The sequence below is a fragment of the Macaca nemestrina genome, chromosome 7, assembly GCF_043159975.1.
Source record: "Macaca nemestrina isolate mMacNem1 chromosome 7, mMacNem.hap1, whole genome shotgun sequence".
NCBI lineage: Eukaryota > Metazoa > Chordata > Mammalia > Primates > Cercopithecidae > Macaca > Macaca nemestrina.
Genome location: NC_092131.1, coordinates 11,067,227 through 11,093,993, shown reverse-complemented (window position 1 = coordinate 11,093,993; position 26,767 = coordinate 11,067,227). Strand labels below are relative to the sequence as shown.

General features: G+C 47.3%; 1 pseudogene; it reads right to left on the bottom strand.

The window, feature by feature from the left end:
* Positions 1 to 6,873: 6,873 nt before the first annotated feature.
* LOC105467448 (ubiquitin-fold modifier-conjugating enzyme 1 pseudogene) lies at positions 6,874 to 7,440 on the bottom strand (annotated as a pseudogene).
* Positions 7,441 to 26,767: the final 19,327 nt, after the last annotated feature.

Here is a 26,767-nt window from a genome sequence, read left to right as displayed (position 1 = left end):
TTGTTGTGGTGCTAAATGAGATTTTGAAAGAGAAATCCTTTAAATAGACACATCTATATTATACTCAAAGGGGAAAAAAACCTATCAATAGATTGTTGGGACGTTTCTTTTTCATTTGTATTGAGAAAACAATATGACAGCAACATTAAAGAGAATTGTGAAAAACATCTCTTAGTCCTTCTATACAAATCTTCCAACAATTATTTTCGTTTTTCTATGTTTTATAGTCTATGAGCATACATATTTTGTAATACTCAAAACAGAGTATAAATACTTTGTTATATCTTAATCTTTTTCTCTCAACAGTACTTCCTAAGCATCTTTCTGGGTAGTACAGTTTTGTTTTTTGTTATCATCACAGTTGTTCAAAGCTGTGTAATATTCCCACCAGCAGGAAAATACCAGTCAAGGTGTTCATTCCCTGAGAGACAAACGTTGGCTTCAGCTCCCCTCTGTTTTTATTGTTGCTGATCAAGGTTCAGGGAATATGTTTTTCTCCCACCTTGTCATCTCTTGAATTAGTCCCAGGTGTGGAAATTGTTGATTCAAGGGCATTTTTAAGGCTTTTGATAGTTCTTATCTTTCACCGTCCTAAAGCAGTCCATTGTAACAATGCACTATTTTATCAGGCCTGCAACTCCATCTCACAAGCATTGCACGGGTCTATTTTAAAATCGTTCCCCCCAATTAATTGTTATAACACGGTATTTCAAGGGTGCTGTAAAGTGAATTTCTTTGCTTCATAGCCAGAAATATTTTTTTTCCTTACGTTTACTATTTGTGCAGTTTCTTCAAATAGTACACAAAAGTGTTCTATTTGTAGACTTACTATTGTACAGTGTGATTTTATACCTGTTCTTTGTTCTTCCTCAACTGGCAATAGCAGCAGTGATCGCAGTAGAGGTAATAATAACAATAGTAGCAGGAGTGGTCGTAGCAGCAGCGAGCAGTGGAAGTGACTCAGCAGTGGTGGCAATGCTGGTGGCACTAGCAGTAGTGGCAGTGGTGGCAGTAGCAGCAGCAGCTGTATTAATAGCAGTAGTACTGGCAGCAGTAGCAATCGTAATGGTAGTAGCAGGGATTGTGGTAGCAGTGGTAGCATCAGCGCAGTGCTAACAGTATCAGCAGCAGCAGTGCTAGTGAAGGTGGTATTAGTGATAGTAGTAGTTGTTGTTTTGGTAATAGTGGTAATAGCAGTGGCAGTAATGGTGGTCATGGTGGTGGGAGCAGCAGCAGTGTTGGTCATGATAGGAGTAGCAACAGTTGTGGTCATGGCGGTAAAACCAGTGGTAGCAATGGTGGTAGTGGTGACAGTAGCAACAGCGGTGGTAATGGTTGCAATAGCAGTGGCAGCAGTGGTGGTAGTGGTGGTGGGATTAGCAGCAGTGGTGGCAGTGGTGGTGGCAGGATTAGCAGCAGTGGTGGCAGTGGTGGTGGGATTATTAGCAGTGGTGGCAGTGGTGGTGGGATTAGCAGCAGTGGTAGCAGTGGTGGTGGGATTAGCAGCAGTGGTGGCAGTGGTGGTGGCAGGATTAGCAGCAGTGGTGGCAGTGGTGGTGGGATTATTAGCAATGGTGGCCATGGTGGTGGGATTAGCAGCAGTGGTGGCAGTGGTGGTGGGATTAGCAGCAGTGGTGGTCACGGTGGTGGGAGTAGCAGTGGTGGCATCGGTGGTGGCAGTAGTAAAAGCTGCTGTGTCTTGAGCGTTGCCAAGTGCCATGCATTCAGTTCATCCAACAACTCTGTGATGGTTTTTGCCTACTCCCGTTTCACAGGTGAGGAAAGACAGGTGGACACCATCCAGGAGGGGCTGGCTGAGTGGAGACTCATACCCAGCTCTGGCTGTGCTCTGTGCCACGTGTCTCCTGAGGAGCCCTTCTAGGACGTTACCTGCATGAGTGCTCTGAGTGCTCATCTCACACACATCTTCTGAATGCCTCTTGTATGCCAGGGCCATGGAAGGGGTTGCGGACCCAGAGACACGTGAGAAGGAGCCCCTACCCTCAGGGTGCCCACCTGCTGAGTCTGGCCCACCCACAGGATTCAAGTTTCCTGGGAAAGGCCCCCAGCTTGGAGGGGCGTGGCTGTTTCAGAGCAGTCCGCAGAAGGAGGATGTCCCAGGGGGCTCTTGGAGGCCTTTGAACTAAGTTGGGAGGCAGAGTGGGGGTCTGTTTGCCAGGCAGTCTGGGGTGAGTTCCTGCTGGGCCTGGACAGTGGGTGGAGGGGAGTGCGGGTGGGGGTGAGTGAGGGGCTGAGGCTGAAATTTGGTGCTCATTCTGGAAGCAACAGGATGCCATTATCGCTTCATTCTGCTAGCACCATAATTAAGCACAGGCCTTCTTTCCCTAGATTTGGGTTTTATCCATCTCATATTTCTCCATAGAATCCAGCATCAAGCTATGGAGCGGTAGCACTGAATGAGTGCTGAGTGAATTCATGACGTAGCCACAGTGACATTTCCAACGTAGTCCTGACCCTGCCGACACCTGATCAGAACCCTCCCTCAGCTTCTCAGGGCCCCTAGGGTGGATCCGAGCACCTCCCCCAGCCTGCAGGTCCCATAGCAGCCCGTGTCCTGCCTGGGTTAAAATCCCAGCTCTGCCACTTACTAGCCATGTGACAAGTGGCATCTCTGTGCCCCGTTTCTTCACCTTTATGGAGAGAACAGGAGAATCTTATTTAGGATTCAATAAGAGAATGCATAGAGGACCTCGTTCCTGGCACAGAAGTGTTACTTGCTGTTGGTACTTTCTCCACCACTGTAACCTCACCAAGGGGACCCTGCATGAATAAGCCACCATAAGACAGTGACCGTCACTGCCACTGACACACTCTGCACAGAGTCAGCTGCAGCCCTGTCCGGGTGTGGGCCCCACGGAGGACAACAGATGTAAAGATAATGATTATCACCCCGGTAATCAGAAAAAAACAACAAAACTCTGTGCATTTTAGGAAAAAAAAAAAGTGATCTCACTTAAAACTGGGCTTGTTTCAGTTTATCTGAAACCTTTTCATATTTTCAGTTTTAATAAGATGTGACGGAAGCTGACATTTTTGCAAGCACCAAGAACTCGCATCACTTTGAAAACTTGCAAGTTGATTTGAAGAAGCACCAAGAGGTAGCCAAGACTCGCTCTGCTCACAGATGGTGGGTGATTAGGTGCCAGTTTGCCAAAAAGCTTGGAACTGGCAGACGGTGGAGGGCAGCCGGCTGAGCCGCCCGTGGGCAGGCAGGATGGGCTGCCCGGCAGGAGGGCCTTGAGGCTTTGGCCACACCCCACCTGGCCCAGGTGAGGGGCTGCCAGGCCCAGAAGGCTCTCTGAGACTGGGCATGGCTTGACCTCTTCCGGGGCCTTATGTCCAGGGCAGGACTGGCTCCAGGGACTGGGACGTGTTTGGCCTTGGCTCATGCAGGTTCTAAAGCTCAGGCTGGGCCCCGTTTCTGTGACCACCTACCTCTGCGGCCTTGGGTAGGTCATTAACTCTCTGGGTCCAAGTCTCAGCCTTGGGAGAAAATGAAAGGAATATTTCTGTGAGGCGGTGAGAACCCCAATCTCTTAGGATTACTGTAAGAAATAAAATCATACTGGAGAACGCTTTGTAAAGGTAAAGTCTAGCTATTTAATTATCCACATTGGGTAACATGGGAGTGCAAGGGTATATGGGGAAAATGAGGAATTTATAACTAATTATTGAATTTTTAAATGTATTTTTACTTATTATTACTATTATTGTTAAGAGACAAGGTATTGCTCTGTCCTCCAGGCTGGAGTACAGTGACATGATCATAGCTCATTGCAACTTCAAACTCCTAAGCTCGAGCGATACTCTTGCCTCAGCCTCCTGAGTATCTGATCGATAGGTGTGCACCACCAGGCCCAGATAATTTTTTTAAAATTTTTTTTGTAGAGTTGGGGTCTCACTATGTTGCCCAGGCTGGTCTTGAACTTTTGGCCTCAAGAGTTCCTCCCGCCTCAGCCTCCCAAAGTACTGGGATTACAGGCATGAACCACCTCACCTGACCTAGTTATTGAATTTACTAACCATGCCTATATTCAGTTATTCTGGGTGTGAGCTGATCTGAAGCTGCAAAGATGAGTACCCCTGAGGAGTTTTGAGACCTTTCTTCAAATATAGCTGGGGGAGGGGTGGCAGAGGGGCTCGGAGAAGAGCAAATGATTCCTTTGTCCAGGAGCAGAGAATGCAGACAGGCAAGGGGAGAGGACACGTGGCAGAGGGGAGGGCTGAAACAAACCAGGGCCTGAATGGAAATGGGCTCCTGGGCCATTCAGGTGGCTGGAGCCTGAGGGAGGTCAGAGGCTGGACGGGGGACCGCACATGCCGAGTTAGGATATCCCGGGCCATTTGCTGCATTCTAGTTGTTTCAGTGTGGAGAGCAATCAGGTTGTCCTTGCAGGAAATGCCTGGCTCTCTCATGTTCTTCTTAGTGTCCAGGGGCTGAGCTTCTCCTCTGGGCCCTCCCTGAGGGCTAAAGGTGGCTCAGAGATGGTGTCTGTCCTCCTGAGGAGCTTGAGTGGATCAGGACGGAGGCTGGTTCCTCTCCTGAGCAAATCCTGCCTCCCTGAAGTGGCAATGCCAAGTGCCAGCCCAGCCGGTGCCGGGCAGTGGGAGATGCACAGACAGGCCCCAGGGCTTAGTTTCCTCTCTTGACACTCCAGGACCTTGCTCAGCACATGGTTCCTAATCCCTTAATAAACCTCTCCTTATCCTGCACCCCAGGAAGGCTTCAGGTTCATGGCAATGCAGAAATAATGATTTGCCTGGATTCATTGATCTGATTGAATTAACAGTAAGTTCACCCTTTCTGCAGGTCAGGAACTTGGGTCTGGAATGCAGCCGGTCTCCAGTTGCAGGACAGATGCCTTTCTGAGTGTAGCCAGGAGGTCTGTGTGAGGAGGGAGTTTGTGGTCCCTGTGTGGGTCTTCCTAGGGCACCCCAATCCCTGAAGGGAACCTACGTCCTTCCAGGTATGAAGTAATGAAAGACCAGTAGTCATTCAACTCTAGCTACAAATGCCTGCTCTCCCACCTCTAAGCTGTGTATCCTTGGACAAGTCACCTGGCCTCTCTGTGCTTTCTGAGACTGTGCATTCATGCTGCTATCAAAGGGATGAGAGAACTGAGATTAAACGAGGGGAGGCCGCCAGGCACCATGGCTCACACCTGTAATCCCAGCACTCTGGGAGGCTGAGGCGGATAGGTTACCTGAGGTCAGGAGTTCAAGAGCAGCCTGGCCAACTTGGCAAAACCCTGTCTCTACTAAAAATACAAAAATTAGCCGGTTGTGGTGGCAGGCATCTGTAGTCCCAGCTCCTCGGGAGGCTGAAGCAGGAGAATTGCTTGAACCTGGGGGGTGGAGGTTGCAGTGAGCCAAGATCATGCCACCGCACTGCAGCCTAGGTGACAGAGGGAGACTCTGTCTCAAACAAAACAAAACAAAAAAACAAATGAGGGGAGGTGCTGCCTGAAGTGCAGGGCCTAGAACAGAGGATTACTGAGAAAATGTTTGTTGGCTCTGAATCCTAAGACACTCTTCCACCTGGGAATGAGATCGATAGATCAATGAGAAGGGTGGGTTACTGGCCGATCAGGAGAGCCAGCTGTAGCTGCTGGTTCATCCACACCAAGGTGAAAATGAAAATGCACTCCTGTCCCTTTCCTCTGTTTTTAAAAGTCTCTCCCACAACCCTCCATAACTGTGGTGGAAAGAGTATATGGTGAGGACACAGGGACATTTAGCTAGAAGCATCCCAACCAGCCTCCTGCCTGATAATAACAACAAGAACTAACATTTATTATTGTTATAATAAACAGTAACTTTGCTGATGGCTGGGTACCATGTAAGGTGTCCTCCCAGCAGCACCCCATCCATGCTCACACCAACCCCCTGACCTGTGCCCTGGATTCATCCCTACCTGGCATAGAATGGAACTTTCTAGGAAACAGAGCTTGCCTGGCCACATGAGCTCAGTAAATGGCAGAGTTGAGACACAAACCCAGGCTGCCTGCCCCAAAACCCAAACCCACCAAATTAGATTGTCTTCCAAATGCAGAAATCCTCTCTGTAGCCCAACTTGGCCCAATTCTCTAGCTTTTGGGAAAAATACATTTCCTCTCTTCCCGTAGCCTAATTCGAAAACGAGGCATCTTTCACTTCACATTTCACAGCCGCAATTCTTTCTTGCACATAAAATCTATCCATCCCGCTGGCCCCCTTCCCTCTTCTGGGCACATTACAGGCTGTTGGCGTGTGTGTCTAAATAAACACCCATCAGCCTGGATCCTTGCAGGCTGATTCTAAACATTTGGCTCGGAAGGGTAGCACTGGGGGCTTGCAAACCCTTCACCTTTCTCCCCAGCACACTTCAAACATTCCCCTTCTTGCATCTAGGAAAACCAGAGCGATCGGTTTCTCTCTCTACTCTTACACAGAACTTTGTGAAAACCTCTGATAGACTGAAATAACCTTCTATATTTCTGTCTTGCTCATCAAGCTGAGAGTGTTTCTAGGTCAGGGTGGAGGGCCTGACATTTACTGTCTCCTTGGTACTAGGCTCTGTGCCATACATTACACACCTGGATTTATTTTTTTATTTTTTTTAATTTTTATTTTTTTACCAGAGGAAGCGGCTTTTATTGATGGGTTATCTCCAGAAACCAGAAAGACTTTATGTACTCACTTTCAGTTACCCCCATGCCTCCAGGATCGCATGTTGCTCCACCTGGGGGCGGATATAAATTACCTCTAGATTGTCCAAAGCCCAGGCTTTCCCTTGCGTGTGCAGCCTTAGAAACTAAGTAGCAATACTGGTTGGTGTTTGTTTGTTTCTACCCCAGCAATGACTGCTGATGCACAGAAAAACAGTATCATAGCCTATCAAAGGGCCCTCTGCCCTGCCTCAGTGGCTTGATTCTTCATTGGTTGCATTTCTCTTTGTGTTGGATGACGCCCTTCTGAATCAGATTAGGGATTTCTACTGCCAGCCCAGGACCCAGCCCCAGAGCCATGAGATGAGCTAGTCCAAATTTGGGCACATTCCTGGCCCACAAAGGTTTGAAATGATCCATCAGGCATATTTTGCCACCCCTGTACATCTTTGCTGTCTTTCCATCCAGCTCAGGAACTGCAATTTCTGGGGGCAGTAGTAGGATATGTGATAGGAATGTCAAACTCGATGTCAAACTAATATTTCAGGAGGTCATGGATATACCAGCATTTTCCAAACCACCGAGTCCCTTCCTTGTTGGACTCCAGTCGGAACCAATCGTTGTCAGCATTCTTGTTGTTTTCCACATACCAGATAAGGGACTGATATTCCTCCTTCAGTCGCTGCACCCACAACTCCCGATCTCGGGGTCCGGCGTTAGTCTTCACCACCGGGATCTCAGACACAACACGTCGCGTGGCCTCATCCGCCATCTTCGATTTATTCTTTTTAACAAGACCGAGTGAAGTATTAATGGTCACCCTTTACCAATGAGGAACAGGAGGCTGAAAGGAGAGGTGCATTTTCTCAGATAACATGGCCACTTTGAGGCAGAGCTGGGATTTCTGGGGCTCCCTCACTATGCCAGGGAGACCCTGTTCTATTCAGCCTCGTCCCACTGGGGCCTCCAAAGGGCCTGGCACAGCTTTCCAGCAAATGTTTGTTGACTGACCAACTGACTGACTGAATCAAAGAATGAATGAGCAAGTGTCTAATTTCCAGGATAACTGTGGAGTGGGAGCTGTAAAGTGGCCCAGGTACTTTGCTTAGAAGCACAAACTAGGTTGGAAGAGCACTAGCTAATAGAGTTGTGGTCAGACATGGATTACACTTTTCCAAGCATTGGAATACGGTAATATCAATCATGTTTCTACAAATCGCCTTTTATTTCTTCTTTTTTTTTGAGACAGGGTCTCGCTGGCGTGCAGTGGTATGATCTTGGCTCACTGCAACCTCTGCCTCCTAGTTCAAGTGATCCTGCCGCTTTAGCCTCTCAAGTAGGTGGAATTACAGGTACGCGCCATCATGCCTGGCTCATTTTTGTATTTTTTGTAGAGATGAGGTCTCACTATGTTGCCCAGGGTGGTTTTGAACTCTTGGACTCAAGTGATGCACCCGCTTCAGCCTCCCAAAGTGCTGGGATTACAGGCATGAGCCACCGCGCCTGGCCCACCTTTTGTTTCTTCTCATTCTGCATATGTGGAATTTGCTGCATCTGGTTAGTCAGGCCAACTACAGTTGACCCTTAGACAAAACGGGTTTGAACTGCACAGGTTCACTTCTCTATGGATTTTCTCCCACCTCTGCCACCCCTGAGACAGCAAGACCACCCTTCCTCCTCCTCAGCCTACTCAACTGAAAGAGCAAGGCTGGAAGCCCTCTGTGATGATTCAATTCCACTTAATGAATAATACATAGATTTTCTCTTCCTTGTGATTTTCTTAATAACTTTCTTTTCTCTAGCTTACTTTATTGTAAGAATACAGCTTATGATACAACAGATAACATACGAAACATATGTTAATTGACTGTTTATATTATCAGTAAAGCTTCCAGTCAAGAGTAGGCTATTAGTAGTTACGTTTTGGGGGAGTCAAAAGTTATACACAGATTGTTGACTGTGCATGGGGGGCGGGGTCAGCGCCCCGAACCCACATGTTATTCAAGGGTCAACTGTACTTCATTTAGTCCATTGACTGAGAGGAAGGCTTTGCACATTCTTTAAATTGTTAGAATCATTGTTCAACAAACATACAGGTACAACAGATGCTGTGTGTGTACAGAGAGGAGAGTGGCTAAATGCTTTTTACCATGGTTTAATTTATCAAACCTCATGGCTTGGACTTTTAAGATCAACATTTGATTATCTGGCATGAATTGCTCCTAATTTTCATTGGCTTTTCCCCTTTAATAATGGTCTCCAAGAGGAGTTGCTATAATTTTCTTTCTTTCTTGTTTACATTTTTTGAAGACAGGGTCTCACTCTGTCACCGAGGCTGAAGTGCGGTGGCATGATCGTTGCTCACTGCAGCTTCAACTTCCCACACTCAAGAGATCGTCCTATCTCAGGCTCCCAAGTAGCTGGGACTACAGGCTTATACCACCACGCATGGCTAATTTAATTTGTTGTTGTTGTTGTTGTTGTTGTTGTTGGTAGAGACAGGTCTCACTATGTTGCTCAGCCTGGTCTCAAACTCCTGGCTTCAAGTGATCCTCCTGCCACAGCCTCCCAAAGTGCTGGGATTACAGGCATGAGCCACCTTGCCCAGCCACTAGAATTTTCTTGATAGAAGAGAGCTTAACGTTATCATCTGGCCCTTCTGTTTTAAATATGAGGACATCCAGTTCAATGTGACCAGGAAATGGCAAATCTCAGACCAGAGTTCAGGTCTCCTATCACCCAGCCAGTGTTCTCTGCTTAAACGAAAACCCAGTGGATCAGCCTCACCGTGCAACTGTGTACACTGCAGTCCTATGTCCCCGAGGTTCCCTTCTTGAAAACAGAGGTGATGTGAATGCATGCACTGATCATTAACCTGAATCTTAAAAATGATGACATGGTTTGTTTCTATAATATCCCTCCTAAGAATTGATCCCAAGAAAATAATCGGAAACGTGGATAAAGATTTACGCACCAAGATGTTCATTACTGAATTATTTATAACAGAAAAAGAGGAAAAAAAGAGAATGTAACCTAACAAAGAAACATCTATAGTATGAACTATTAGTCTGCCATTAAAATAAAGTTCCGGAGACTATTTAATGATTTTAGAACTCATTCAGAATAAAATACTAAGTGAGGAATGTAGGGCAAAAACACACGTTCATAGAACAATTGCAATTGTAAAAATATGCAATATACGTAGAAAAAAGACTGGAAAGAAATATATCAAAATGTTGGCAGAGGCCATTCGTTCAGTGACCACACTGAAGCATTGTGGATCGATGCTGTATCTCAGACACTGAGCTCTTCACTGGAGTGGGTTCCTGCCTTCCTGGGCCCTACTGTCAGGGGAAAGGATGGGCAAAGTGACATTATTTTAAAAATAATCATTAAGGCTGGGCGTGGTGGCTCATACTTGTAATCCCAGCACTTTGGGAGGCCGGGGTGAGTGGATCACCTGAAGTGAGGAGTTCAGCCTGGCCAACATGGTGAAACCCCGCCTCTACTAAAATTACAAAAAATAGCCAGGCGTGGTGGCAGATGCCTGTAATCCCAGCTACTTGGGAGGCTGAGGCTGGAGAACGACTTGAATCCAGGACGCAGAGGTTGCAGTAAGCCAAGATTGCGCCACTGCACTGCAGCCTGGGCAACAGAACAAGACTCTGTCTCTAAAAAATAAAATAAAATAAAATAAAATAATAATCATTAAAATTAACCTGTAATTACAAATTGTGATCATTACTATTACAAAGGCTATTTCCAGAGGGTGAGATTATAGCTGAGTGTAATGTTTTTGGTTTTGGTTTGTATTCTTTTATTTTTTTTCTTTTTATGTTCTTCCAATTTTTCTTTACATCTTAAATTTCTGACAGTGGGACTTTATTAGAAAAACAGAGGACTTTTAGAAACACACAAACACAAAAGCCCAAGTACCTGCATGGCTTCCAGTGGCCCCACTGACAATGGAGCTCCCGGAGCCCCTCAGAAGGAGCCTGGCCCGCCTGTGGAGGGGACGAAGCCCTGTCCCTGGAGCCACATGACTGTGTGAGTTTCCTTTGCTGCTGTAAAAATTCCTCAAACTTAGTGACTTAAAAGAACAACATTTATTTTCTTGCAGTTCTAGAGACCAGAACTGTAATAAATGTTGTTCAAAATTGATGTCAGTGGGCTAACGTCAAGGTGTTGATGGGGTCAGTTCCTTCTGAGGTTCTAGAGGAAAATCTGTTTCCTTTCCTTTTTCAGTTTCTGGTGGTCACCTACAACCCTTGGCTCATGGCCTTTTCCTCAAATGCACTGCCGCTTCCATCATCATGTGGCCTCTGACCCTCTCTCTCTTACAGCCAAGCCTCACTGTTCATTTTAAAAGAACACTTGTGATTATATTTAGGGCCCACCTGGATAATGCAAGATCATCCCCATCTCAAGATCCTTAACTTAATCACACCTGCAGAGTCCTTTTGCCACATAAGGTAACATACAGAGGTTCCAGGGCTGGGGACCTGGACATCTTCGGGGGCTATGATTCAGCCTTCCGCAGTGGCTTGTCAAAAGTTTGCAGATTTACTGAATGCTAAACCTTATTTGCCAATCTCAGAACAGCTTTGCCTCATATGTATGTTTTTTTCATTTTGTTTCTCTTGAGAAAAAAGAAAGAGTGGCATGTCTGAAAATTCATTTGTGCCATTAGCACTACTTAAACCTTTGGTAGCTCTCTACGCACCCCACCAGGTGTACTCTGTTAAAGAATTTGCTTGGCAGTTTGTATCAAAAACGGGAGGGATGTCTACGTATGCAAATAAAGAGAGAGAGAGAGTGAGGGACAGAGACAGAGAGAGGGCAGGGGAGGATTATTGTAAGCTAATGCCTGCATTTCAAACATTCAGTCCAGTTAAAACGTTGACATCAAGCATTGTGTATGTTCCTGGGGGAGGGCTCTCTGAGTTGTGTATCTCATGGGTGTCATTGAATGTTATTGTTGCCTCGCTAAATATTCATGGATGAATATGTGGAATAAATTCTCTTGTAAACTGACAGAGAGCAAGTAAGGCCTGTCCTTGAGTCTCTCATCTGCATCCTCATTTCTGAAAAACTATTTGGGCACGAGTGTGTGTGTGTGTGTGTGTGTGTGTGTGCATGCAAAAGTGTGGGCACGATGTACTTGGTTAATTTAAGCAGAAGAATCCCATTTTCTTTGCTTTGCTTTTTTTTTTTTTTCCAGACAGAGTTTCACTCTTATTGCCCAGGCTGGAGTGCAATGGTGCAATCTTGGCTCACCAAAACCTCCACCTCCCAGGTTCAAATGATTCTCCCGACTCAGCCTCCTAGGTAGCTGAGATTATAGGTGTGCACCACAATGCCCAGCTAATTTTGTATTTTTAGTAGAGACAAGGTTTCACCATGTTGGCAAGTTTGGTCTTGAACTCCTGACCTCAAGTGATCTGCCCGCCCTGGCCTCCCAAAGTGCTGAGATTAGAGGCGTGAGCACCTGGCCAAAACCATCCTCTGTAGGGGTTATAGTTGAGAGGTGGGGCAGGTTCTAAGAGTTCCAAGAATGTACACACGCACGTGCACACTCACAGAGAAGAACTTCTTTTGACTCAGAACAAAGTCTCTAGGGGTGGCCGTGGGCCAGAGTGCTTCTGGATGGAGAGAGAGAGAGAATGGGGGTGGGGACACTGAGAACATTGAGTTACCGACCTATGAGACATAGAGGATGAGGGAGGAACAGTGATTCCTGGAGACTGCCTAGATGCTGCCTTCCCTAGGACATCTACTGTGACCCTGGGTCTTCTCCTCCACCAGGACTGGCCAGTTGCCCAGCCTTGGGGTTTCCATGGCATGCTGCATAGACACCCATGACAGCAAACTATCCCCTGGTGGTCTGAGGGCTCCTCAAGGACTCCCTTGCTACTCTATCCCTAACACCCCAGCCATGTGCTATGTACTTAGAAGGTGTTGGTGGAAGACACTTGCCCTTGTTCACTCCATCCTCCATAGACACAGAAGTTTTAACGATGCCCCCGGATGCTGAGAATGAGAACTGCATTTATCTGCCTTCTTTGCAGTGAGGTGTGGCCACCTGCACCAGTGGGAATGGGAGGGAATCGATAGGAGTAAGTTCTACATCCTGCCTTTAAAGAGTAAACACACACCTTCCTCTGTCCCTGCAGGCTGGCTGGAATTTGGGCATGACAGAGAGCCCCCTTGAGCTGTGGAGCAAAGGGAAATGCACTAACAGGGCACAGCAGTAAGACAGAAGGGGCCTGGCCCGTGATGCCCTGAGGCTGCTGCCCAGCCCTGCACTGTTTGCCCCAGCTGTTTACCTGGGGAGATAATTACGGTTCTACCTAGGCAAGGATTTGGTACCTTGGGTCTCTGGTTCAGCAGTCCAAGCTAAATACTATACAATGCTCAGAATGTTTGCTCATTCACGGATGGTAACAGGCTCAGAGCCTTCCTACGATACCCCAGGCCAAGACTCTTCGTGTCTCCTTGTTACAGGAAAGGGGTCCCGATCCAGACCCCAAGAAAGGGTTCTTGGATCTCATGCAAGAAAGAATTCAGGGCCAGTCTGCAGTGCAAAGTGAAGGCAAGTTTATTAAGAAAGTAAAGGAATAAAAGAATGGCTACTCCATAGACAGAGCAGCCCTGAGGGCTGCTGTTTGCCCATTTTTATAGTTATTTCTTGATGACATGCTAAACAAGGGGTGGATAATTCATGCCTTCCCTTTTTAGACCATATAGGGTAACTTCCTGATGTTGCCATGGCATTTGTAAACTGTCATGGGACTGGTGGGAGTGTAGCAGTGAGGAGGACCAGAGGTCACTCTCATTGCCATCTTGGTTTTGGTAGGTTTGGGTCGGCTTCTTTACTGCAACCTGCTTTATCAGCAAGGTCTTTATGACCCGCATCTTGTGCCAACCTCCTATCTCATCCTGTGACTTAAAATGCCCTAGCCTCCTGGGAGTGCAGCCCAGTAGGTCTCAGTCTCATTTTACCCAGCTCCTATTCAAGATGGAGTTGTTCTGTTTCAAATGTCTCTGACACCCACACTGTGAACAGAATAATCCCATCCCTCTAGGAGATGTCTGTATCCTAATCTCTGAAATCTGTGAATATGGTAACTTCAGTGGCAGAGAGATCTTTGCAGATGTGATTAAAATAAGAATGGGAGTGAGGAGGCCACATGGTGTGGGGCCCTGGAACCAGATCCAGGGAGCACAGGGCAATGCTACAAAGACCAGTGGGTGCCAGAGCAGGGTATCCAGAGACCTGACAGCCATATGTCTCCTTACAGGACAGAAAAGGGACTAGGGCTGTCATCTGTCATCCCATGGGGTGGGTCACACCCTAACCGGAGGTCACTGGGAGCCTCAAGCAACATTTCCCCACCCCCAGCACCTCACTGACCCCTTGACCCCAGATTCCATCATGAAATGAGGAGGGGAAGATCCTGGAAAATGGAGCAGAAGCCTAGAAAGAGGCTAAGATCTCACCTGACAACCACAGAGCAGTCTTAATTGGCAAAACCAAGGTTTCTGCCATCACAGGATTGGGACTCGAGAGCAAGAGGAAAGCAGTTATAGACAACACAACAAGTTACATTGGTTTTTCTTCTGTTCATCTGTACATCTGCATAAATCCCAGCCCAACTATTGAAGGAGAAGCAGAATGCAGGAGAGGAATGTGGAGTCCACTCGTGTCACTGACTTTCTGGAAACTTCTCATTGGCTTGCTGCTGGGAGAGTTTCACAAGGAGAGCATGGATGCAGATACAGCAGGGCCTGTGGGCTGGCCAGGTCTGTCCTGGGAGCTGCGGGAAGCAGCAAGGAGCACAGTCTCTATTCTCCAGACCTCTACAGGCTCCTTTCTGCTTTTTGCCTCACTCAAAATGCCCCAGAAGTGATCAACTGGGCATTCATCTTTTTTTTTTTTTTTTTAAGAGAGAAGATTGTGAGCCTTCTCTGGGTATTCCTGAAGGTCACTCAGCTTGGGAAAAGTTGACACAGCACCTGCAGGAAGATGGAGCTTTGTGAGAAATGGCCTTCCAATTGCTGGGGCCACTCCTGTTGGGGTGCTCAGTGCAGGACTTGGAAAGGCACCCCATCCCCAATCAGTGCTGGCTGAGCTGGCCTGAGGGTGGAGTGACAGAACCCACATTATGCCTTCCTGAGATGGTTTTCCTGTCAGGGTCCCTTGAGTGGAAAACCTTCTCCATGTCTGAGGGCTGGGGGCAGATGAGGCCTGAGGTAGTGATTATTATTGTTGTATTGTCTAAAAGAGAAATCTTTGAGGCTTTGACAGGGTGGAAGTCTGTTCATGGCATATGACCAAGCAGATCCAACTCAGATGCTAAGAGTCACTACCTCTAAGCGTCTCTAAGGCCCTCAGTCTCTAAAGCTAACTCCTTCTGCCGTCATCTTGGTGGCCACCAGGGAGCTCATCATCTTGTAAAATCTGACCCAAGTGTGGACACAGCTCTCCTCCCGAAAGAAAGAACACTGTGCCGACAAGCGGCAGGTGTGCCCACTAGAGAGTACTTAAGTAAAGAGTGCTTAAAATGACAGGCGGCCCTGTCTGCCTGGGGCGCACTCCCAACACCCTACTTTACAAATTCTGTAGGGGCTGATAGGGTCTGGGCTATTGCCATCTACCCAAAGTCCAGTTGAGGCTTGTCACAGCCCGGCCTGAATAAACACGCGCTGTAGTTGAAAGAGCTGAGACTCTCGGCTTTCTTGAACCATGTGGCCTCCCCTGACATTTAAGATTGCAAGTTGAGTTGTCCATTTATTCATGCAGAAAGGATTTCTTCTGGGTGCTTGAATAAGGTTTATTTCCTCTCTTACTTCTGGGTTTCTCATTAATAAGAGCGACATTCCAACTCTCAGGACTGGGACCAGGGGTCACATTTCCAGGAAGCTTCTGTGGATGGGTGGGTTCTCCTTCTGCCCCCAGCCCTTTGAGCTTCCCTCTACCCTCGTGTGGGCACTCGTCCTGCCACTGTCTGCTGACATCAGTTTTCCCACGCAGAGCTTACGCTCCTTCACGGTCAGGGGCGTGGTTCTCAGCTGGGCCTGGCACCATCTAGGCCCTCAATACGTGTTCTTGGGATGAGCCAAGGAAGGCAGGGATAGATGCACACCCATAATATAACCCTAGGGATATGACTACCACACACCATGGCAGCAATGCCCTGGCAGCAACGCCCTGGTAGAGGTGGGAGCTCTGTGGCGGGGACACGCCCTCCTTACTGTGCATTCAGAGATTTGCCGTGTGTTTTGCATTCGGGAACACGACTTTCAAGGGGAGAATTCCATTGGTGAACAGGAGCCTCTTCCCCGACTGACCAACTGTGTTGCCATGGTGGGGAGGCGCCGTGGAGGGCCCTGGCTCATTTCTTTATAAACCATGTCTGCTTTAATGCTCTCTCCTCCTGTCTGTTCCCCCAAATAAGCCGTGAGCTGAGGGATGACAGGAGAAAGTGAGGCAAAGTCTTTACAGCTTCTGCTCCTTGATTCTGGCTTTCCCAGCTCTGGGCTGGCTACCTGGGTGGATGCAGGGGTCCCCAGGGCCAGGAACTAGACCCATAGCACATGTAATTTCCTCCTGGGCTTGGCGTGTGGTGCTGCGGGTGGCATTTAATCTTGGCTGGTGACTGGCTGACCAGAGACTGGATTCCAGATGGGAAAGGAACAGGCATTTGCCCCCAACCGATAGCTCACGAGGACAAGCAATCAATTATTCAGGGAGCAATTATTAAATTAGGGACCTGTTTGGACCTTTCAGCCCTGATTGCTCTGTTCCTGCTCCCTGGCAGGGTGGGTTAGCACCCCCAGAAAGAGGAAAGAAAATGCATCCACGCAAGGCACCCCAGCTCTGTATCCCAAGAGACTGTGGGAGTGCAGGGGTTTCAGGACCTGCCGACTCACTGAACTCTCCAGGATGAGCCCTTTCACCTCTCTGAGCCTTGCTTTTCTTGTCTGTTAGGATTGCAAACCCTGTTCTGCCTAACTCTCAAGTCTGGTTGGGATGGGGACTTTGCTGCCTATAAAACGTGTGCCACTATGAGCAAGCCGTTGTAGGTATCACCCCCCAAAGGCTTGGCAAGAGAGGAAGTGAAGCCCATTCACCGCTGTGAAGATCTGGGTTTTCTGTGGGTTTTGTTTGCCTGCCAGCCCCATTTGGCCAAGGCTTGGGAATCCGGCCTGGATTTTGCCAAGCTGGACTCAATGCAAATGAATGCTGTGGTCCGTGTTCACGAGTCACTGTGTGGCCTTCCCTTCAACCCTCTGCCTGTGGAATCTACACCTGAGCCTGACCTCCCCTCAGTGCCTGCCCTGCACTGAGCTCTGTATCTGGTGGATGCATGTGACATGGTGGGTCAGTTTCCTCCTGTGAGTATAACAAATCAGGACACATTTAGTGGCTCAATAACACAAATTCATTCTCTAACAGTTCCAGAAGTCAGAAATTGCATCTTACAAGATGAAAATCAAGTGCAGCAAGGCTGGTTCCTTCTGGAGCCTTTCAGGAGAATGATTTCCTGCCTTTTCCAGCTTGCAGAGGCTGCCTAGATTCCTTGGCTTGTGGCCTCTTCTTTAATCTTCAAAGCCAAACAGGGACTATCAGACTGCTCCCTCCTCTGTTATTATAGCACTTTCTTCTCTGTCCTCTGACCCTAGCCTCCCTCTTACAAGGACACGTAAGATTACACTTAGGGCACACCCAAGATCATCCAGGAGCATCTCCTAGTTCAAGATCTTTCACTTAATCCCATTGGCAAAGTCCTGTTTGCCGTGTAAGATGACATAGTCACAGGTTCCTGGGATGAGGCGGTGGGCATCTTTGGGGGCCAGGATCCAGCCTGTCTCACAAGTTCTCTGCTCTACAGGTGGAAGGGATGGGCAGCACCCCCATTTCAGTTCCCAGTAACCCTGGCCACCCTGGTCTGAGCACACATCTGGGGACCCGCACTTCACCAGGACGCTCTACAGGAAAGAAGCACATCAGACTGGACTTAAACAATGGACTTAGTTAGTAGGGTAAAGGAATGGGGCTCCTGAGGAGTGGTGGCAAAACATTTTTTAATTATTTAGCAGTGTGTGCATTAGAAGGCCATTATATAGAATAGCAAATTATAAACAACAACTTCCACAATAAGGTAATAAAATAAATAATACATTAACGAGGTGCAGCGCTCCCGAGTCAGAGGGGCTGACAGTAATGGAGCCCTGCCAGACGCAGCGGTCTGCCGGAGCAGAGGCCATAAAGCTGCAAATACTAAGTGAAGCCAGTGAGTAGTAGGGGCTGGGCCTCCCGCCTTCCCAGCCCACAGGTGTCCACAGCCCGATGAGGAAGGGTCGCCACCAGTGCTGAGACAGCTGGGCTGCGTCTGTCTGAAGCTTATTGTGAGGTTTCCTGTGAAGCCACCCAGCCACATTCCCCTCAACTCTGGACTCTGGGATGACCACCACAGTGCTTACAGGTGCCGTGAGGTTAGTCACACAGGTTCTGGGTCTCGACAGCCTGGATTCAAATCCTGGCTCTACTGCTTACTGAGTCTCAAGGTTCTCATCTGAGAAATGGGAGTGATGATGATGGTATGTCTCTCACAGCACTACCAATGCTGTGACCGGTACTTGTGAAGCTCCAAGAGTATTGGGCATACAGTCAACATGCAATGACTGTTAGCTCTTTGTTTTCAGCTATTATTATTATTAGCAATATGGTCTGGTTTTATCACCCAGGCTGGAGTGCAATGGTGCAATCATAGATCACTGCAACGTTGAACTCCCAGGCTTAAAAGATCCTCCCATCTCAGCCTCTTGAGTAGCTGAGACTACAGGTATGCACCACCATGCCCAGCTAATTTATTTATTTTACTATTATTATTAGAGACAAGGTCTTGCTTTGTTGCCCAGGCTAGTTTTGAACTCCTGGGCTCAAGGAATCCTTTCACCTTGGCCTCCCAAAGTGCTGGGATTACAGGCATGAGCCACCGCACCCAGCCAGCCATTATTATTATAGTAGGCTGAATCATGGCCCCAGAGATACACATCCAGGCCCTAATCCCCAGAATCTGTGAATACGTTACCTTGCATGGCAAAAGGGACTTTGCAGATGGGATCAAGGGAAAGACCTTGAGATGGAAAGATGATCCTAGATAATCTGAGTGGGCCCTAAATGTAACCATGAGTGTCCTTGTAAGAGGGAGGCAGAGGAGAAATTGACACAGAAGAAATGTGACAACAAGCCAGATGCGACACTGCTGGCTTTGAAGGTGGAGGGAGGGGCCACAAGCCAAGGAATGGAGGAAAGGCAGCTCTGGAAGCTGGGAAAGGCAGGGAAATGGATTCTCCAGAGAGCACAGACCTGCTGACACCTTGATCTCAGCCCAGTGGAACTGGTTTTGGACTCTGATCTTCAGAATGGTAAGAAAATAAATGTGTGTTGTTTTAATCCACCCATTTTGTGGTGATTTGTTCTGGTAGCCATGGGGAATGAATGTAGTTATTATGCATCACACAGTTCCTGTGTGTAGCGGTAGAGGATGGTATTAAGAAAGGTCATGATGTTCCCTAAGTACGTCTTGTTCATGGATCTGCACATTTATTGAGTACCCGATATGTACTCAATATATTTTGTGTGTGTGTGTGTGTGTGTGTGCGTGCGCTATAAGGCAAGGCTGTGCATAGCCTATTGTAAATAGGTAATGTCCCTTAGAGCATCAGAGAAGTAGGCGGTGGGCTCTGCAATCCCGGACCTGAATGACAATTCTAGCTTTAATTAGCTATGTGCCTCTGGGCAAAGTGTTTAGCCTCTCGGGGCCTCCCTGAGTCTTTTCAGTGGGAATACTACTAGCGTCTCCCTCACAGGGTGCTTGTGGCGATTAAATAAGTAAATACACAAAAGGATTTTAGAACAGTGATCTGAGACATGCATTACTCACTAAGCAGTGACTATCATTACAACAGAACAAAACAGGAGGACCATATTCCAATGAGAAGGTTGGGAGCATTCCTTCTGCATTCCAGTCAGAGGGAAGAGCATGTGCAAAGGGCCTGGGGGCAGGAAGAAGCTGTGAATTCAAAAAAACTAGACAAAGGCCAGAACAGAGACAGAGTGGTGGCGTGTGAATATATGGAACAAGCTGAGGCCAGATGCAGCAAGTTCCTGGAGGTCACAGCGAGGATTTCACATGTATCCTCGGAACAGTGGGAAGATTTGGAGTGGTTTTTAGGCAAACAAGTGATACAATGTGATTTGCACTTTTTAAAAATTCTTTTGACCACTGAGTGGAGACTGGAACAGAGAAGAGTCAGATAGCCTACAGGGAATCTGAGAAACGGCTTTTGCAACTTGGGCGAGACAGGTGTCTGGAATCAGGATTAAGAAAATCGAAAAGTCGAGAGGAAGTCAGAGGAGCAAGAGACACAGCTTTTGTAGAGGTCCAGCTGCTACACGGGGGAGGCTAGTGTGTACAGTGGAGTGAGGAGGGGTGGGAAGCAGGCAGGGCCACATGTTGGGAGGAAATAGGAAGCAAGAGCATCATGGTTGGCTGGGCGTGGTGGGTCATGTCTGTAAGTCTATAATTCCAGCACTTTGGGAGTCTGGGACGGGTGGATCACAAGGTCAGGAGTTTGAGACCAGCCCCTGTCTCTACTAAAAATACAAAAATTAGCTGAATGTGGTGGCACGTGCCTGTAATCCCAGCTACTCTAGAGGCTGGGGCAGGAGAATTGCTTGAACCCAGGAAACTGGGTCACAGTGAGCTGAGATCGTGCCACTGTACTTCAGCCTGGGTGACAGAGTGAGATTCCATCTTAAACAATCAAACAAAAAGCCCAACATGGTTCTGTCAGAAGGGACCCTCTAGGGCTGCCATGTGCAGTGGTGCTGGTTGTTCACTGCACAAGTATACCAAAGCAGTTGGGGCAGGTTGGGACAGGTGAGAGGGGCTGACATCCAGCCAGTGTTCAGCCGGTAAAGCTGGGCTGGGTCTGCTCAAAGGAAGGGTTGCCTTTTCCTGTGTCCCACAGATACGCCCTATGGGCTCTGAGGACAGCATTACTCTCGTCACTCCAGAGCAGGGTCGTGGTCATTTTGGGGTGAGCCAGAACCCATCTGGTGGCTCCCATACCATCTGTGGTGGAAACAGAACAACGGCGTGGAGCTCGTGACTTGGAGTGACTTGGGGTGAGCTGCCGCTCACTCACAGAGTGACCTCCAGCAGAGTGACCTCCAGTAACCCCTCTGGCCTTGATTCCCTTGTCTGTAAAAGGGGACAATAACGCCTCTCATCTGCATTGCTCACAGGAGTCCCAGGGTTTAGAAAGGATGCAGAGAAGCCGGGCAACACCCGGCACTCCCTGCAGACCACAAAACTCCGGACTTTGTGCACCGAGTCCAGCCTGGTTTTCCTCCTTGCCATGTTTACACCTGAGCCTCGTACCCAGCTCTTTGGGTGAGAATGAACTCCATCCCTGACCATTAGGAGACCCCTGCTGTTGTTTCTCTTAACCCTGGTTACTTTACGGCAATCATCCCAACTTACACTTAGTTTCTTTTTTATTTTGTTTTTCTTTGTCTTGCCTCATAAAACTATAAAGTATCCATTCTGTCTCAGTCGCTTTTGTATCTTCAGAGTCTAGCACAATGCTTGATGGATATTTGTGGATACTGATAAATATTTGTTGATGAGTGAAGGGATTGATTTAGTGCTCCTGGAGAGCCCCATCAAATGGCTGGGAGTAGCTATCCCACACACACAGGCGCACATCTGGACTCACCATGTGCACACAGCAGCCGGCTGAGGCCAACTGAGATGGGTGTGGGGGAAAAGTGCCTGCTTCTAATTTCTAGAAAGGGGCAAAGAAATGGAGGAGATGAGAAAAGGATACTTGAAGGGGAACAAAAGGACAGAGAAAGAAGATGTTTATTTTGGGGTTGTTGATTTATTTTGTTGAAGATTTTATGACGGTCCCAGGATTTGCCTGATGCCTGGAATGACCCAGCTTTTCTCCAGCCCTGACACAAGCCTCAGACAAGGAGGTTGATCTGAAGTCACTTACAGCTGATTTCTGCAGAATGAGAAAGCCAGGGTACAGAGAGACTTAAAAGGGGCACCCGAAAAGCAGGCTGTATTGGTCCGATCCATAGCATATTAATTATGAATTATGAGAACATTTCAGAAAGATGCGGTGGGCCCCTCTGGGATCCTTTCTGTGGATACCTCTTCGGGGAGGAATTTTAGACTTAACATTTAAAGAATCGCTATGCAATCTTCTGACAGGCAGCCCCAGCAAAAGAAAAAAAAGCCTCCAAGTCTGGTCCTGCGTCCTATTTGTGTATCTGGGAAACTGGTCTTCCGCATCTGTTCTGATTTCCTTCTCAGCCAATGATATGAGCTTTCTTCACTGCCTCACACTTGTCAGATATTTATTCAGGACTCATTTTAGAACCAGGAAGCTCCTTAGCCCAAGCGATTTGCACTTCTTGGTGAACTCTTCAACACAAATGTAGAAAAAGTAAATTTTTTTTTTTGTAATGAGATTTTCCTTAATGTCAATTTCCTTGGACATTTATTTATTGGCTGCTTTCTGAGCTGTCTTCAGGTGCTGTGGCTGCAGCCCCAGCCCATGCTTAAGCTATATGTGATTTTGCTAATCAGAAGGGTTTGGGAAATATTTTACCCTTGACAGTGACCTGTATTACGATTAAAGCTTATGATGTGGGTCTCTTATTTGCCTAAGGAGACAGCAAGATTTGCTATGTAATTTGAGAAGCACTTACAATACAGCTATCCATGCTGTAAGCTGATTATAAATAAAGTTCAGCCCAATTGCTTCCATCAGAATATCAGCATTCACAGTCAAATAAAAGGGCACCACCCTGATGCACAGTTGCTCTGTATTGCTTTTGTACATAAATCAGATTCTCTTAGCAACTGCTGCATATCATGTTTATTAAACACCTTCTGGTTATTACAGAGCAAGGTACTAAAAAATCCCTCTCAAAGAGTCTCAGAAAATCTTTTCGCTTATCAACTATTTTTAAAGTCTGCTGGAGATGAACAGTATTTTCTGCAGAAGAGGCCCTTTGAGGGCTTGGCGTACTGGGTGGGCTCTGGAAGTCACATGAGCAGAGGTTTTTAAATTTTTTTGCTCACTTTGCAAACAGAGCAACATGTCTCCTGCCAAACCCTTTGCCTCATTGTGTCCGTCAGGGTTCACAGGACAGAAGGAAAGTTAATCGTTTCTTTTGTCATGGCAGACAGACAACTGGGGATTCTTTGAGCTGAAAGGGCTTTGAGAAGCTGCGGTATCCAGCTCCCTGGCTGGACAGATGAGGAGACCAAGGAGCAAAAAGAGGAGGTGACCTGTGACTATATGATCACCAGGCAAGCAAGGGGCCTGGCCCGACTCACAGTCCTGCATTCATTTAGGGGGCGCAAAAGCCTTCAAGCTTCTTTACTCATTCAGCTTATTTATTTATTCTGTTAAACACAACTATATTCTTAATGTATATTATTCAAACCATACATAATTAATGGGAGCAAAAGGTAAAGTGTCTACTACTCTTCTCTCAATGCCACTTCTGTTCCTTGACTACCGCAATGAGACATCTGAAGCAAGAGGCAGATGTGATTGAGTTAAGGCTCTTGAGATGGGGGATTATTCTAGATGCTCAGGTGGGCCCCAGAGTGTAATCACCCTTATCAGAAGGAGGCAGGGGTGGATTGAACACTCTCACCCCTTTTGCTCAGCATTTTATAAACCTATGTGTATTTGCAGAAAAGTAGGCTGCTGTTTTTTTCATAGACAAGATGATACTGTACATATCGCTCTGCAAATTGCTGGTTTTGTTTTGTTTTTGTTTTTCTCTCCTTTAACAACATCTCAGAAATCTTTCCACGCTAGTGTACGGACACACACACACACAGTATACACACACACACACACACACACACATTGTATATAGATTGTCCTCTTTCATTTTAATGCTTACATAGTATTCCACAATAGTAATAAGCATCATTTATTTATACTTCTCCATTATGAACATTTAGCTCACTTCCACTTTTTTGATGCTATTAATACAATCAGTGTTTCCATGAATACCATATACAAGCTATTTGCATGGATGTTTGAGAAAGTCACTAAGATAGAAGCTGGGGAATGAATTTGCTGGATCAAAGGGTATGTGCAGTTTAAATTTGAATGGATGCTGCACAGTTGTTCTATAAAAGGACTGAAGTAATTCACATTCGCACCAGTGGTGTTAGAGGCTTTTCTAGGTAGGCAGACAACTTTGGTGATGATTTTATATCAGGGACCTCACTTTAAAAGATTCTATTTAGATACTATCATAGGATCTTTTAAAAAGAAAGCCTTAAAATATTATGCAATCATCACTTCCTTTGTAGAAAAAATTAGAAAAAGTGGGAAATACATATGTATATAATAAAAGTAAATATCATCCAGTGATGATCACATTAGTGAGCTTTTCTTCTAGACTTTCTGTAGGGAGAACATACATTTACATAACACAGGCCGAGGATCACATTGTAGATATTTATTTGTAGTTGACTGTTTACATTTAATGGTGTATAGTGGAGCCCTGCCCATTGAACCGACTATAAATCAACATAATGTTTCAATGGTTTATATTATTTTTTTCAGTCCCTTATTGTTGGGTACAAGTGTTTCAAGGTTTTTGCCATTGTGGAAGATGTGGTCATGATTTCTGCTCTCAGATCTGTGTGCGCATGCTTTGTCTCTCCCATTTATTTCATCTCTCTTTTCTGCTGCTCTGCCTGTTCCAGAACCTCTTCAAGATCCCGGAAACATGACGCTGCCTCAGATTTTAAGACTCTGAGGTTTACCAGTAGTACTTCCCTGGCTTTACGGCAATGCTCATTTACCCCACCTCTGAGAGAGAGTGTGTGTGCGTGTGTGTGTGCGTGTGTATATGTGTGTGTGTGTGTATGAGTGTGTATGTGTGCGTGCGTGTGTGTGCACGTGTGCGCATGTGCACGTGTCTGTGCGTGTGTGTGCGTGTGTGTATGCGTGTGTGTGCGCACGTGTGTGCATGTGTATGCGTGTGTGTGCACGCACGTGTGTGCGTGTGTATGCGTGTGTGTGCGCACGTGTGTGCGTGTGTATGCGTGTGTGTGTGCGCGCACGTGTGTGCGTGTGTATGCGTGTGTGTGCGCACGTGTGTGCATGTGTATGCGTGTGTGTGCGCACGTGCGTGTGTGTGACAGGGTCTCAGTCGCCCAGGCTGAAGCACAGTGGTAGGATCACAGCTTACTGCAGCCTTGACCTCCCAAGGTCAAGCAATCCTCCCACTTCAGCTTCCCGAGTAGCTGAGATAACGGGTGCATGCCATACCTGGATAATTTTGTTTATTTTTTATTTGTATTTTTATTATTTATTTATTCATTTACTTTTGAGACGGAGTCTCGCTCTGACGCCCAGGCTGTAGTGCAGTGGCGCGATCTCTGCTCACTGCAAGCTCCACATCCCGAGTTCACGCCATTCTCCTGCCTCAGCCTCCCGAGTAGCTGGGACCACAAGCACCCGCCACCACACCCTGCTAATTTTTTTGTATTTTTAGTAGAGACGGGGTTTCACCGTGTTGGCCAGAATGGTCTCAATCTCCTGACCACGTGATCCGCCAGCCTCGGCCTCCCAAAGTGCTGGGACTACAGGCGTGAGCCACCATGCCCAGCCATTTTGTTTATTTTTTATAGAGACAGGGTTTCACTGTATTGCCCAGCTGGTCTCGAACTCCTAGGCTCAAGCGACCCGCCAGCCTCAACCTCCCAGAATGCCGGGTCACACCTGTAATCCCAGCACCCCCTCCACTCTCTATGTGCATCCATCAAGGACTCTTCCTCCCAGCCACTACCTTTGGCTGCCCTGATCTCCTAAGATGACAAAAGCTCACCTTTGCCCAGACAGGTCTGTATCAGTTTCTGGGGCTGCTGGAAGAAAATACTATAAACCGAGTGGCTTAAACCAACAAAAATTATTCTGTCACAGTTCTGGAGGTCGGAAGTCCAAAATTTAGGTGTTGGCAGGGCCGCACATCCTCCAAAAGATCTAGAAGAGAATCTGTCCTTCCCTGTTCCAGCTTCTGCTGGCTCCTGGAGTTTCCTGGTGTTCCGCGGCTCATGGAGGCATCACTCCAATCTCTGCCTCTGTCTTCACATGGCTTCTCGGCGTCTGTTCTCTTTTCTGTGTCTCTTCTAGGGACTTACCATTGGAGTTAGGACCCACCTGGATAATACAGCATGATCTCATCTTGAGATCCTTCAGTGAATTACATCTGCAAAGACCCTTTTTACAAATAAGGTCCACATTCAGAGCAGACGTCAGGATGTGGACACAGCTTTTTGGGAGTCTCTGTTCAATCCACCATGAGGCCCCTCCTGTGGCTGCCTTCCATACCAGCGCCACCCGCCATCTTTACCTGCCTCCCCCCTGCCCTGTGAGCAGACAAAGCACCTTCTCAAACCACGCTGTTCTGGGGCTTTTGGTTCTGAGAGCCTTTGAAGCTGCAGCGTTTGGGGCTACTCCTCAAACCCTGGTCACAGGATGAGACCCAGTGCTGGGGCATCACAGTCACCTACCTGCTTCTGAGAGCAGGTCTTAACAATCTGTCTCCTTCAAGGACCGTTTCTAGACTTGCCTCTTCATCCAGCCTTCCCACCAGGCATCCCAGCCTGAGGCATCCGGCCAAGACGGCTGGGGTCCCGAGTCTCTTAGCCAAGCAGGAATGGCACCCACCAAGATATTAAGGCCATACATGAAAAAGCACAGGCCCAGAAGGTAATCAAGAGTAACGTAGCTTTGCTCACATTTCAGAGCTTCGGTTCCTCTTTTGAATCTCTCGGACCTTGGCAAATCTCCATTCTTTATGGGTAGATTTGGTTTTTAGAAACAGTCAGTAGCCATGGGGGACTGAAGCAGCTCCTAAGATGGATGACAAAAAGCTGGAGAAACCATTTGGAGTCAAGAAGGATGGCAGATAAGGAAGCCAGGAGGGGCACAAAGTAGAAAGCGGTTCTGAATGTGGCATGGAGGTTGAG